Source organism: Nelumbo nucifera, chromosome 3, assembly GCF_055504915.1.
Source record: "Nelumbo nucifera cultivar China Antique chromosome 3, China Antique-T2T, whole genome shotgun sequence".
Taxonomy (NCBI): domain Eukaryota; kingdom Viridiplantae; phylum Streptophyta; class Magnoliopsida; order Proteales; family Nelumbonaceae; genus Nelumbo; species Nelumbo nucifera.
The window spans coordinates 60788863-60799974 of record NC_142651.1 but is presented as its reverse complement, the minus strand read 5'-3'; the positions used below and the strand labels follow the sequence as shown (position 1 = coordinate 60799974).

General features: G+C 40.3%; 1 pseudogene across 1 annotated transcript; it reads left to right on the top strand.

Annotated features, from left to right (window-relative positions):
* Window positions 1-8107: 8107 nt before the first annotated feature.
* LOC104602199 (receptor like protein kinase S.2 pseudogene) lies at window positions 8108-10883 on the top strand (annotated as a pseudogene). The gene has a single exon (XR_016083605.1). The product of XR_016083605.1 is annotated as a receptor like protein kinase S.2 pseudogene (transcript).
* Window positions 10884-11112: the final 229 nt, after the last annotated feature.

Here is an 11112-nt window from a genome sequence, read left to right as displayed (position 1 = left end):
ATAATTGTTGTTCGAAGTTGAGCTGCATCCTTCGTCCTTCCTCAATCATAGAAGTTGGTTTTAGAGATTGACCGTGCCCTTCCATAACTGAGTCAGTCTTGGTCCTAGAAACTGTCAAAGGGGGGTTGGTCAAGTTTCCCCTCCTTCAGTGGGTCCTAATCACCATCCTTGAACCATTGGTTCTATTGGTCATCTTGCTAGTGGACTCAAGAACCTGAGGGTTGAGTATTGTGGTTATTCTAAAGTAACCATTGATCTCAGTTGTCGAGTTGATCAAGTTGACCAATTGGAGATTCTAGGACCCAACCTTGTCGCTGAGGTGCTTTATAGTTGCAATGCAACAAGGAAAAGAGGTCTTTCAACCTAGCATTGAAGGTTCTAGAATTGCTCCTAAGTGACAAGTTAGTTCTCTTGCATCACCTAGGAGGGTTAGGTCGTGGTCGGTTTTTCACAACCATGGAGACATGTTGTGAATGGGATAGGATCTGTGCCTCCCTAAGAGTGTTGTATGAATCTTTAGAGGCATGGATAGTGGACTTTTTTATTTGGTTCCCACAAATGGCACCAATCTATTGTAGTTAGAAACCAACAACAAATAATAAAGAATGATGAGTTTGGGAACCAAACGAGCTAAGGAGGTCATATGAACTGAGCTACTTCTGTAGACACCTGCAAGAAAGTCAAAGAGCCCTAAGGTGTGCCCCTAGGGGATAGTTCTCCAATGATTAACACAATAAATGAGTAAAAGGTGGATTAAACAAAGGACACTAGGTCAAAGAGGGAAGCAATCAAGCAAAGGACGAGGTATCGATGCAAAAATAGGACTATAGTGTGCATTCTTAATCCCATATGAATCTTATCTATTTATAGAAGAGGTGTCATACTTGTTGAGGAGTCCTAATCCTGTTGGGAGACTATTACTAAGCCCAATCCAAACTTCCCGAAGATCGTCCTTATCAAGACCTTAGCGCATTGGGGGCATCTAGCTAAGATCAATTGGTTGAGTTTTGATGTGCGCCCCACAACATCCCACAGCACATCCCTGCTATGTATTGAGAACATCTCCCGATGATAATACTAGAACCGATGATGTCATCATTGGAAGATATTCCCAATACACGGCAGGGATGTACTGTGGGATGTGAACACCAATTGGTCAGGTCAGTGGTTAGACCGTTTCAAGTCATCAGCAAGTTTCCTTAGTCATTTCATTCGGGGCCAGGTGGTGGCTTAGAATTGGGCCGTGCAAATGGGCCTCATTAATACTACGGGGTATGTCCACCAATACATTCACACATTAACCATGGATACAGGTGGAACAACACTAAAACTTTGTTTGGCCCACCTGTATCACGTGCCAATAACTCTTAAATCTGATACATTTCAGCCGATACAGTGCAATATGTGTCAGTACTTCAACCATTGCTCTTTATCCATTATAAACCTAGCCATATTATATTACTTTGGCTACATTTGGGAAGAGCACAAATACAAAAATTATCGGTACAAATACAAATATGTTTGGTTTAGAAAAATGCAAAGTTGTTTTAGTTTCGTACTGATAATTTTAATTTGTATTCTTGCCAAATGATTAGTTGTGACGGGTATAAACACAAATACGTACCGAGACTAGAATCCACCTTTTTTTTACATTAACAACTTGAGTGCAAACATGTCTTGGAATCCGTATTTGTTGCCATTAGCAATACACAAATAGACTCTTACCAACCAACATTTGTACTTTTCCCAAGTAACATTAGGTTTAGTTTGGAAAGAGTACAAATATAAAGATGTATAATGCAAATCCTTGTATACCATATTTCTAAACCTTATATTTGTATTTACATTTTTCCCAAATAGAACCTTAGGCTCAGTTTGGAAGGAGTATAAATTCAAATATGCATGGTACAATTAATACAAAATACAAGGTTTTGCATTCTACATATTTGTATTTGTACTCCTTCCAAACTGAACTTTAGGCTCCATTTGGAATGAGTACGAATACAAATATATAGAGCACAAAACCTTATATTTTGTATGTATCTGTACTCCTCCCAAACTGAGTTTGAAAATAGTACAAATGATTTTGGTTGAAAAGAGTACAAATACAAATATGTACAATGCAAATATATACAAAATAATACAAAATACAAGGTTTGGCACTCTACATATTGGTACTTGTACAGTTGTACCCTTTCCAAACTAAGGCTTAGGTTGTGTTTGGTTGCAATGCAAATTTATTTGTGCCGATGCAAAACTATGATAGTACAAATGATTTGGATGCACATTCTGATTTATTTTTATTTCAAAGGCTACCTTATTTTGTTTGATTGCAATACAAATAAAGCAAATAAGATATGAAGCACAATAAAGTAAAAAACTAAAACAAAACTAAACAAGAAATTGCATTCTCTTCATTTGCACTTTTATGCATTTTTACTAATGCAAATAAAATTGCACTACAACCAAATGCAGCCTTAACAACATTTTATAAGAACAATGGCACACATTCTGTACATTAGCCATTCATTTATGTTGGATGAATGAGAAGAAAAGAAATTTGTGACATAGAAGTCCTATAGAAAGATATTGAAGCAGTGATTGAATATGCTAGACAAGCATTTGGCTGTGATAAACAAAGTTGAGGCAAAAAATGTTTTGAAGTTTAGTAAGAAGTGCACTATTGCACTATAATCTGAAGCCAAAAAACTTTTAAGCCCCAAATCACAAAACCTAAAATTGGGGCTTTGTGCTTTTGATCTTCAGAAACACAAGTCTTCAAGCTTATCCTATTAAACGCAACCCTAATTAACTGGGCACCAATTAACCAAAACCAAGTAGCATATCACCATCATCTAAGCCTTGTCCCAATTATATTGGGTAGGTTACATGAGATCAAAACACTCTACTCAGCAAAAGAAATTAATCAAGAAGGATGAGCTAAATCAACAGCCAGAGCTTCCACAATCAAAGAAAGTGAGGACCAAGTGTATGCATGGTTGTATAGGTGTAAAACGGGCCGAGCCACCCACAGGCTAGTCTGGCCCATCTGGCCTACGAGCTACAGTGATGTGCTTTGCCAAACACAGCCCACACCCCTGGGACTAGTATTGGAAACATCTTCCGATAATGATATCATTGGGACTAGTATTATCTAGGGGTGTCAATGGACCGGTTTTGGGTTGGACTCCGTCCAAATGAATTGGACAGACCAATAAGACATATTGAATTTGGACGGACTGGACGGACCATAATAACATATTGGATGGACGTGGTCCGTCCATAATGAATTTATATTGGATTGAGCCAATATCTGATCCATTGATAGAAGATAAGAACATAGTTGTCAATGGACCAGGTTTGAGTTGAAATCAATCTAAATTAACAAGAATTTGAACAGATTGAGCAGTCTCTAGACCGGTCCAAAATGGTCCAAAATATTCATTAGACTGGATTGGACCAGGTCCATTTGTAATGGACTCACATTGGACTGGACCAGATTGGACCAAATCCAGTCCAATTGACACCCCTAGTATTATCATTGGGAAATGTTCTAGTACACGGCGGGGATGTACCGTGGGACATTATGGGGCGGCTCTTATGAGGCAGAGATGTGAACTTAATGTTATTAACATATTATTTTTCTCATTTCTTCTAATCGGTACCATTGGTTTTACTGTAACATAAATAGCACATTTTCGATCCAACCGAGTTGCAAAGTCGTTGTGGTTGAACTAAAAACGTCCTTCTTGAGTTTTTTCCCACGGTAAGTGAAAGCAAATAACCGGACATTGAGCTATTTATTTTCTTTCTCTGGTAGCCTGGTAGGCCCTATTATTTAATTATTTTGACCTCTTCCATCCATATATGCTAATTTATGTATCAAGAAATGAACGTTTGACAGACAACTTATTAATTTGGCTTAATATGTTATTAACAACCCAAGTACTTTAACTATATAACCTGACACCTCCTGTTTGATCAAAGCAAGCTACTTAACGATATAGCTATGGAATTGCTGCTTTACCCAAAATGAAGGAGGTATCTTCCATTGTTGGGGTAAGTTGTGTTGATTTAGAGAACTACGGATTTGTACTCTGGACTAAAAAAAAGCACTACGGATTTTTCCCACGTCCCTACACACTAACCGTGTGTACTGGCAACATCTCCCATGAATGTCAAGGGAGATATTCCCAATGCATGCCTATAAAATCTTGTGGGTAGGCGAGAGTATCACTTTAATGTGTTTGGTGAAAATAAGAAAGTGTGTTTTGGTGGTGTATCCCTTAGTCATGACAACAACTTTTTGTAGAAAAATAACAAACTTTGTTAAAATAGCAAAATCGTTTATGATTTTGTAAATTAATAGCTAAATCAATAGGAGTGGATTCGAGCTGAGCCAATTCGAATATTTACCAATTCGATCTCAGTTTGCCAAGATAGTATGAGGCTCAAACTTGAACTTGATTTGAGTTAAAGACTTGAGCTCGAGTTCGGCTTGAGTCAAAAGCTTATAAACTCGAGCTTGACTATGAGTCAAATGTTTTATAAAAGTAAAAAATTATATATAAAAATTTATTTTTATTTGATATTTAAAGAAATTAATAATTATATTAATTAGTTATTATTATTATATATAAAAATAAAACTATTACATATATATACATATATATATTATGTATGTATGTATGTATGTATGTATGTATGTATGTATGTATGTATGTATGTATGTAGAAGCTCAATTCTTTATTAGGCTCGAGCTTAGCTCAATTAGCAAATGATTTTGTAAATTGAGCTTGAGCTTGGCTCGAAACTTGGTTTAAACCAAGTCAAGCCCAGTTCAAATAGCTCGTGAAAAGCTCGACTCGCTGCCACCAGCCGCTAGAATCAGTGATTAGGGAAGAAGCCAATATCATTTGGAAAAAAAATTGCCCAAAAACAATATAGCATATAAACTCTAAACACATTCAAACCAGAGCTTCACTCAATCTCTCAAGGTTCATAACTCGTATCTCTCCCAAATGCTTATCAAAATACAGTCCTTCCCTTTCTCAATTTTATTGAAAAAACAGAGAGAAGAAGTGAAGTATGAACAAATTCAGCATATTCCCAAAAGTAGAGGTGTAAATAGGATTGTGCCAGGCACGACACGATCATGTGGGCCGTGTTGGGTCGGGGGTTCAAATTCGTGGGCTGGCACGACACGTGACACAGTACGGCCCACAGGCCCATAACGAGCTGAGTGTAACCCGTTCGAAAAAACTAGTCGTTAGGGCCCTTGGGAGACCCCCAAACGACTAGTTGCAGTTTTTACATAAATACCCCTCAATCAACAATTATAAGCCTATAAATAGCTATATAGGGGAGGTATTTATGTATTTTGGCTTTGGGGGAAGAAAAAGATAATAATGCCCCTCCAACAGCTATATGCCTATATCCTATATAACAGCTAGTTATTTGGGACTTTGAGGGCATTTGGGTAAATTGATAAATGACTTCACAATGACCAAAATACCCCTCCCAACAACTAAAAATGGCTAGTTTTTAGGGTATTTTTGGCAATTGAATTATTTTCAATTCCTATAAATAACCCTATCCTCCACACTAGTCCACTATTCTCATCACACCAATTCAGCAATTCTTGTACTCTCACAATCTCTCATCTCAATTTTCATACAGTCCATTTTGTCATACTGTCATGCATTTAGGCACTTAGGCACTTAGCAATTTAGCCATTTAAGAAGCGTTGAGATGCTTCAACCATTGAAATCAAGTTGAGATTGTAAATCAGTAATCTGACCATCCGAGTAAATGCAATTAAATTAATTTTTACTTTTCTAGAATTAAAAAAATGGTTGGCTCCTCTTTCTAAAACCAATTCCCAATAGTAAGTTTGATGGACCGATTTGGAAAATAGAGGAGGTTGAGGGGAAGGAAAAAAGAGTTATTTTCCAAAAATGTAGGATTGACTTTAGTTTCAGTAGCAAGGGTGGTAATGGCCACTTGGCCAACCATTTGCTCTTCCATGAGAAACAAGAAAAAGACATCTACTTTAAAGATTTGTTTGATGCTGAGGATAAATTATAAGACAAAGATGGGCATGACACTACTACACCTGATGAAGCATATGATTAAAGTCAAGGAGATGGTACAATTTTTTTTCAATTTTATTTAAATTATTTGTTATTTTTTTCAAAAATGTAACTTTTTGTTTTCAATTTGTAATTTTTTATATTTTAAATAAAATAAAATTCCTATTTTTTTCTAATTTGTTGTCCATTTTGTATCTTGGTAAGTATTTTTTTATTTCTTTGTTAGACTTTTTTTTTTCAATTTGTCCCCAAAGGAAAGTTAGCAAAAAAAAAAAAGGAAAGAAAAATCTAGGCCTTTTTGGCCCGGTTCAGCCCAATCCCAACATGGCCCAAGCCCACAACATGGTTTGCAGCTTGCTCGGACTAGGCTTACAGCCCAAAACAGCATGGATCGAACCCGCATAGGCTCAAGTGGGCTTTTCCGGTCCAAGCCCCCAACTTATCCCAAGGGAGGGAAGTAAGTTTCGGCTCGGCCTGCTCTTTGCTTGGGCCACAAGTGGGTCATGCCACACTGACCCAACACAATCCGATTACACCTCTAAAACATGCATTCCCTCCCCTTCCCGTAGAATGAAACCCCATTCCGATTGATTTCAGTTCTCGTTTCAATTTCTGTATGAACCAAAGAAATCATGGGAACAATACATTCACATTCTGATTCCAATAGATCCAATTCTAATTTCGATTCTGACCTTAAACCAAAGAGGCCCCTATTTCATCATAATCATTAAAAAAATCATCTTTCATCATCATTATCGTCAATAATAATAATAATAATAATAATAATAATAATAATAATAATAATAATAATAACGTGAAAAGTACCGGTCCCTCTTTTAAAAAGAGGTAGACAATAAAGTCAACCTTTTTTTTATTGCAATTTCCTTTTTATGAATAAAAGTGGGACCATTTTCTATTTTTCTTATCCATTGCCAACTTGCTTTTGCAGCTTATATTTCTACCCACTACTAAATGGGCCCTACCAAGTAGATTTCCTTGGCAGTATCAGCATGATTGACGGATATGCACCGTCTGATCTACAGACTTTTTATTTGGATTTGACGTTTCGGCAATCAAGAAACAGAATGAAGTCCCGAAGTCAATGATTGATATCTTGAGCCTATTAGAAGTAGCTTCTGGTGGGACCCAGCAAAAGTTGGATCCTGAACATCTGTCACCTTCTACCTGTGCTCGCAAAAAGGGATTTATTGTGCCCTTGTTGGACGGTTGGATCTTTCATGTGTACGCTTAGGGGGGACCACCGTATCAACTTCTGGACATCGTCACTCGTCACAGCCCTAAAACTAAAAGTTTACATTTACATACCCGTGAATACGGTCGGCACCAACTACCAACCGCTTGATGATTTATCAAGAAACTATCCCACGTTGGCGAAGCATCGGAGATGACGGAGGCGTTACACTCTCCACCCTCTGATTGAAGATAAGTCAAAGTCTTACACTGGATTCGTCAGATTGATGTTTACTATCGAGTATTATAATATGTTATTCTAATAACAGACAATAGCCCACATATCAACTTCAAAAGGCCTGATTGATGATTAAGATTGGGTCCTATTGCAGTAAAATACAACAAGTGGTACCTTTGACTCTCAAAAAATCCCTAATTATAAAGAAAGGACGTAGTACAATAGTAGGCAACCAGCCAGCGAGCTACCCCAGATGGTCCATATGCCACGTGGCAAAGCTAATAATCCACAAGAAGCTGGACACATGGACCAATCTCCCTCCAAGACTCTCGGCACAATTGCCTGTCTGCCTCCCCTAATTAATCTGGCCCCACAGTGTCCAAGTCAGCAGATAGGCCTCATTGTCCACCACGTGTCAAGCTACTTCTTTGCTTCTGTTCTAGAAGACTAACAGAAATCGAGAAAATTCAGAAAAATAATCTTCTTTCTTGACGTCAAACCGGTCGCCTCTCACTGGTTCGGTCCAGTCCGGTCCGCCCATAAAATTCAAATCTGCAACCTATCAAGGAGTAGAATAAATGCACAACACACAGACATGAAACATCATCACAAACCAAATTCTCCCACCTCTCCTCTCCATTGAGTGCCAAGTCATATCCATGTGATTGACGCCTTGCCGGTGAAGCTCCGCTTCTCCCGCCGCCGCAATGCAGCTGGGTCGCCTTTGTTTCATGTTACCGGCCGATGTCGATGAAATTGAACTGTCCGGTTGTCGCCCGAACCAGCTCTCCACAAAGAAAGATGGCCTCGGGTACCACCGCCGGATTCTTGCTTTCGTTCGCCAATTGCTACGCCGGTTCAGTGACTGGGAATGGTTCCCGTTCCGTCAGTGTTATGAAAAGCAGTACTCCGGTACTTGCGATTTTCAGGATATGGCTGGGGTTGTACTGTCGGACAAGGTTGGTAGTGACAATCCGAGAATTTTCAGCTATGCCGAGCTCTACATAGGCTCTAATGGGTTCAGCGAGGATCAGGTGCTTGGGAGTGGCGGTTTCGGCCGTGTGTATAGAGCGGTGCTACCAAGTGATGGAACTGTGGTTGCAGTGAAGTGCGTGGCAGAGAAAGGGGAGCGGTTTGAGAAGACATTCGCAGCAGAGCTGGTGGCGGTGGCTCAACTCCGGCACCGGAACCTTGTTCGGCTCAGGGGATGGTGTGCTCACGAAGACCAGTTACTCCTTGTCTACGATTACATGCCAAACCGCAGCCTTGATCGCATCCTCTTTCGGCGGCCCGATGGTTCAGGGTCTGCAGTTCTCAACTTTGAACGCCGTTGGCGAATCGTCTCTGGCCTGGCAGCTGCACTCTTCTATCTCCATGAGCAGCTAGAGACACAGATCATCCACCGTGATGTGAAGACGAGCAACGTGATGCTTGACTCGCACTATAATGCACGGCTGGGTGACTTCGGCTTGGCCCGGTGGCTGGAGCATGAACTGGAATATCCCACCCCACTGCGTATGTCGTGGTCGACAAGAAGTTACCATTTCCGGTTGGCAGATACAACCAGAATTGGTGGTACAATTGGGTATTTGCCGCCTGAGAGCTTCCAGAAACGAAGTACTGCGACAGCAAAAGCTGATGTGTTCAGCTTTGGGATTGTTGCATTGGAGGTGGCTTCTGGTCGGCGAGCCATCGATCTCACATACCCTGATGAGCAGATCATCCTGCTTGACTGGGTAAGACGTTTATCTGATGAGGGCAAGTGTTTGCAAGCTGGAGATAGTAGACTGCAGGATGGATCTTACAAGCTTTCAGACATGGAACGCTTAATCCATGTTGGGCTCCTCTGTTCCCTCAGTGACCCACAATCCAGGCCTAACATGAAATGGGTTATGGAAGCACTTGCCGGAACTTGCATCGGCGAATTGCCAGCACTCCCATCATTCCAGTTCCATCCTCTATACATAACTTTGTCTTCCTCCAGCACATCTGATACAGCCACCACAACAGCTACATCTAATTCTTCTGGTTATGTCACCGCCCCCGGTGAGACTATGTTCCTTACTGCTCCTCATCATGGTGATAGCATTGGTCCTTGTGACAGCAGTACCTACTGTGCAACCAGCTTTCCCTCAGCTGATACCACCCTTCCCCCAGTTGATACACCCAGGGAAATATCCTTCAAGGAAATCATCACTGCTACAAACAACTTCTCTGATGATCATAGAGTTGCAGAGCTGGACTTTGGTACTGCTTACCATGGTTACCTGGAAAGCTGTCAGCATGTCCTGGTGAAGCGACTTGGGATGAAAACATGCCCTGCACTGCGGGCACGGTTCTGTGATGAGCTTCAAAACCTTGGGAGACTCCGCCACCGCAACCTGGTACAGCTACGTGGGTGGTGTACTGAACAAGGTGAGATGCTGGTTGTCTATGACTATTCGGCAAATCGCCTGCTTAGTCACCTCCTCTTCCATCATCACCACAAGACAGAGAATCATGTTTTAAAATGGCGACATAGGTACAACATAATCAGATCACTTGCATCTGCCATCCTTTACCTCCATGAGGAATGGGAAGAACAGGTCATTCATAGAAACATCACTTCTTCTGCCATTATTCTTGATCCTGACATGAACCCACGTCTAAGTAGCTTTGCCCTTGCTGAATTCCTGACTCGGAATGAGCATGGCCATCATGTGGTTGCCAATCCAAAAAGATCAGTTCGTGGGATCTTTGGATACATGTCACCAGAGTACATAGAATCAGGTGAAGCAACTCCATTGGCTGATGTTTATAGCTTTGGTGTGGTGGTGCTTGAGGCTGTAACTGGCCAGATGGCAGCCGACTTCCGGTGGCCTGAGGTACTTCTAGTGAAGAAGGTTCGCAAATTTGAGTCACAGAAGAAACCATTAGTGGAACTAGTGGATTGGAGATTGGATGGAGAGTATGATCACAGGGAACTGGTGAGGTTAGTGAATTTGGGGGTGGCATGCACACTTTCAGATCCAAATTTGCGGCCAAGCATGAGGAAAATCGTGAGCATACTAGATGGAAATGACCAGTGCTTAGAGGAAAGAGTACAGAGGAAAGAAAGAAGGGAAGAATGGAAGCGCAGGAATGACTCTTCCTTGTCATTGATCAAAAGAATTCAAGCTCTTGGCATCCAGTGAAACTCAAACCAACAGTTGAGATTTTGGTATAGCTTGATGGGAAAATGATTTACGACAGGACTTTGTTGTATAATATGGCTATGATCTTCAAAAAGAAGAGAAAAACATGCATAACTGTTTCAGATTGTTCTTGTAAATATAAATGGTAGAGATGTCTCCTTGTTTGTTAGTTTACAATGATTTTCTAAAGGGTTGTGCCTATTTCTCTGCATCTTACATAGTTTCATAGTTACCAAAACAGGGGAACTCCGGAAATCCATGTCTCTGTCTCAATTACCAATTCCTTCATTCTTTATCTCCCTCTCCCCTTGATGGGTAAACTTTTTATTTTAACCTTTTGGGTCAATTACTAATTCATACTTGAAGTCTTTAAACTCCATTACCATCTATAACTTCAGATTACCTAGATTAACTGAGG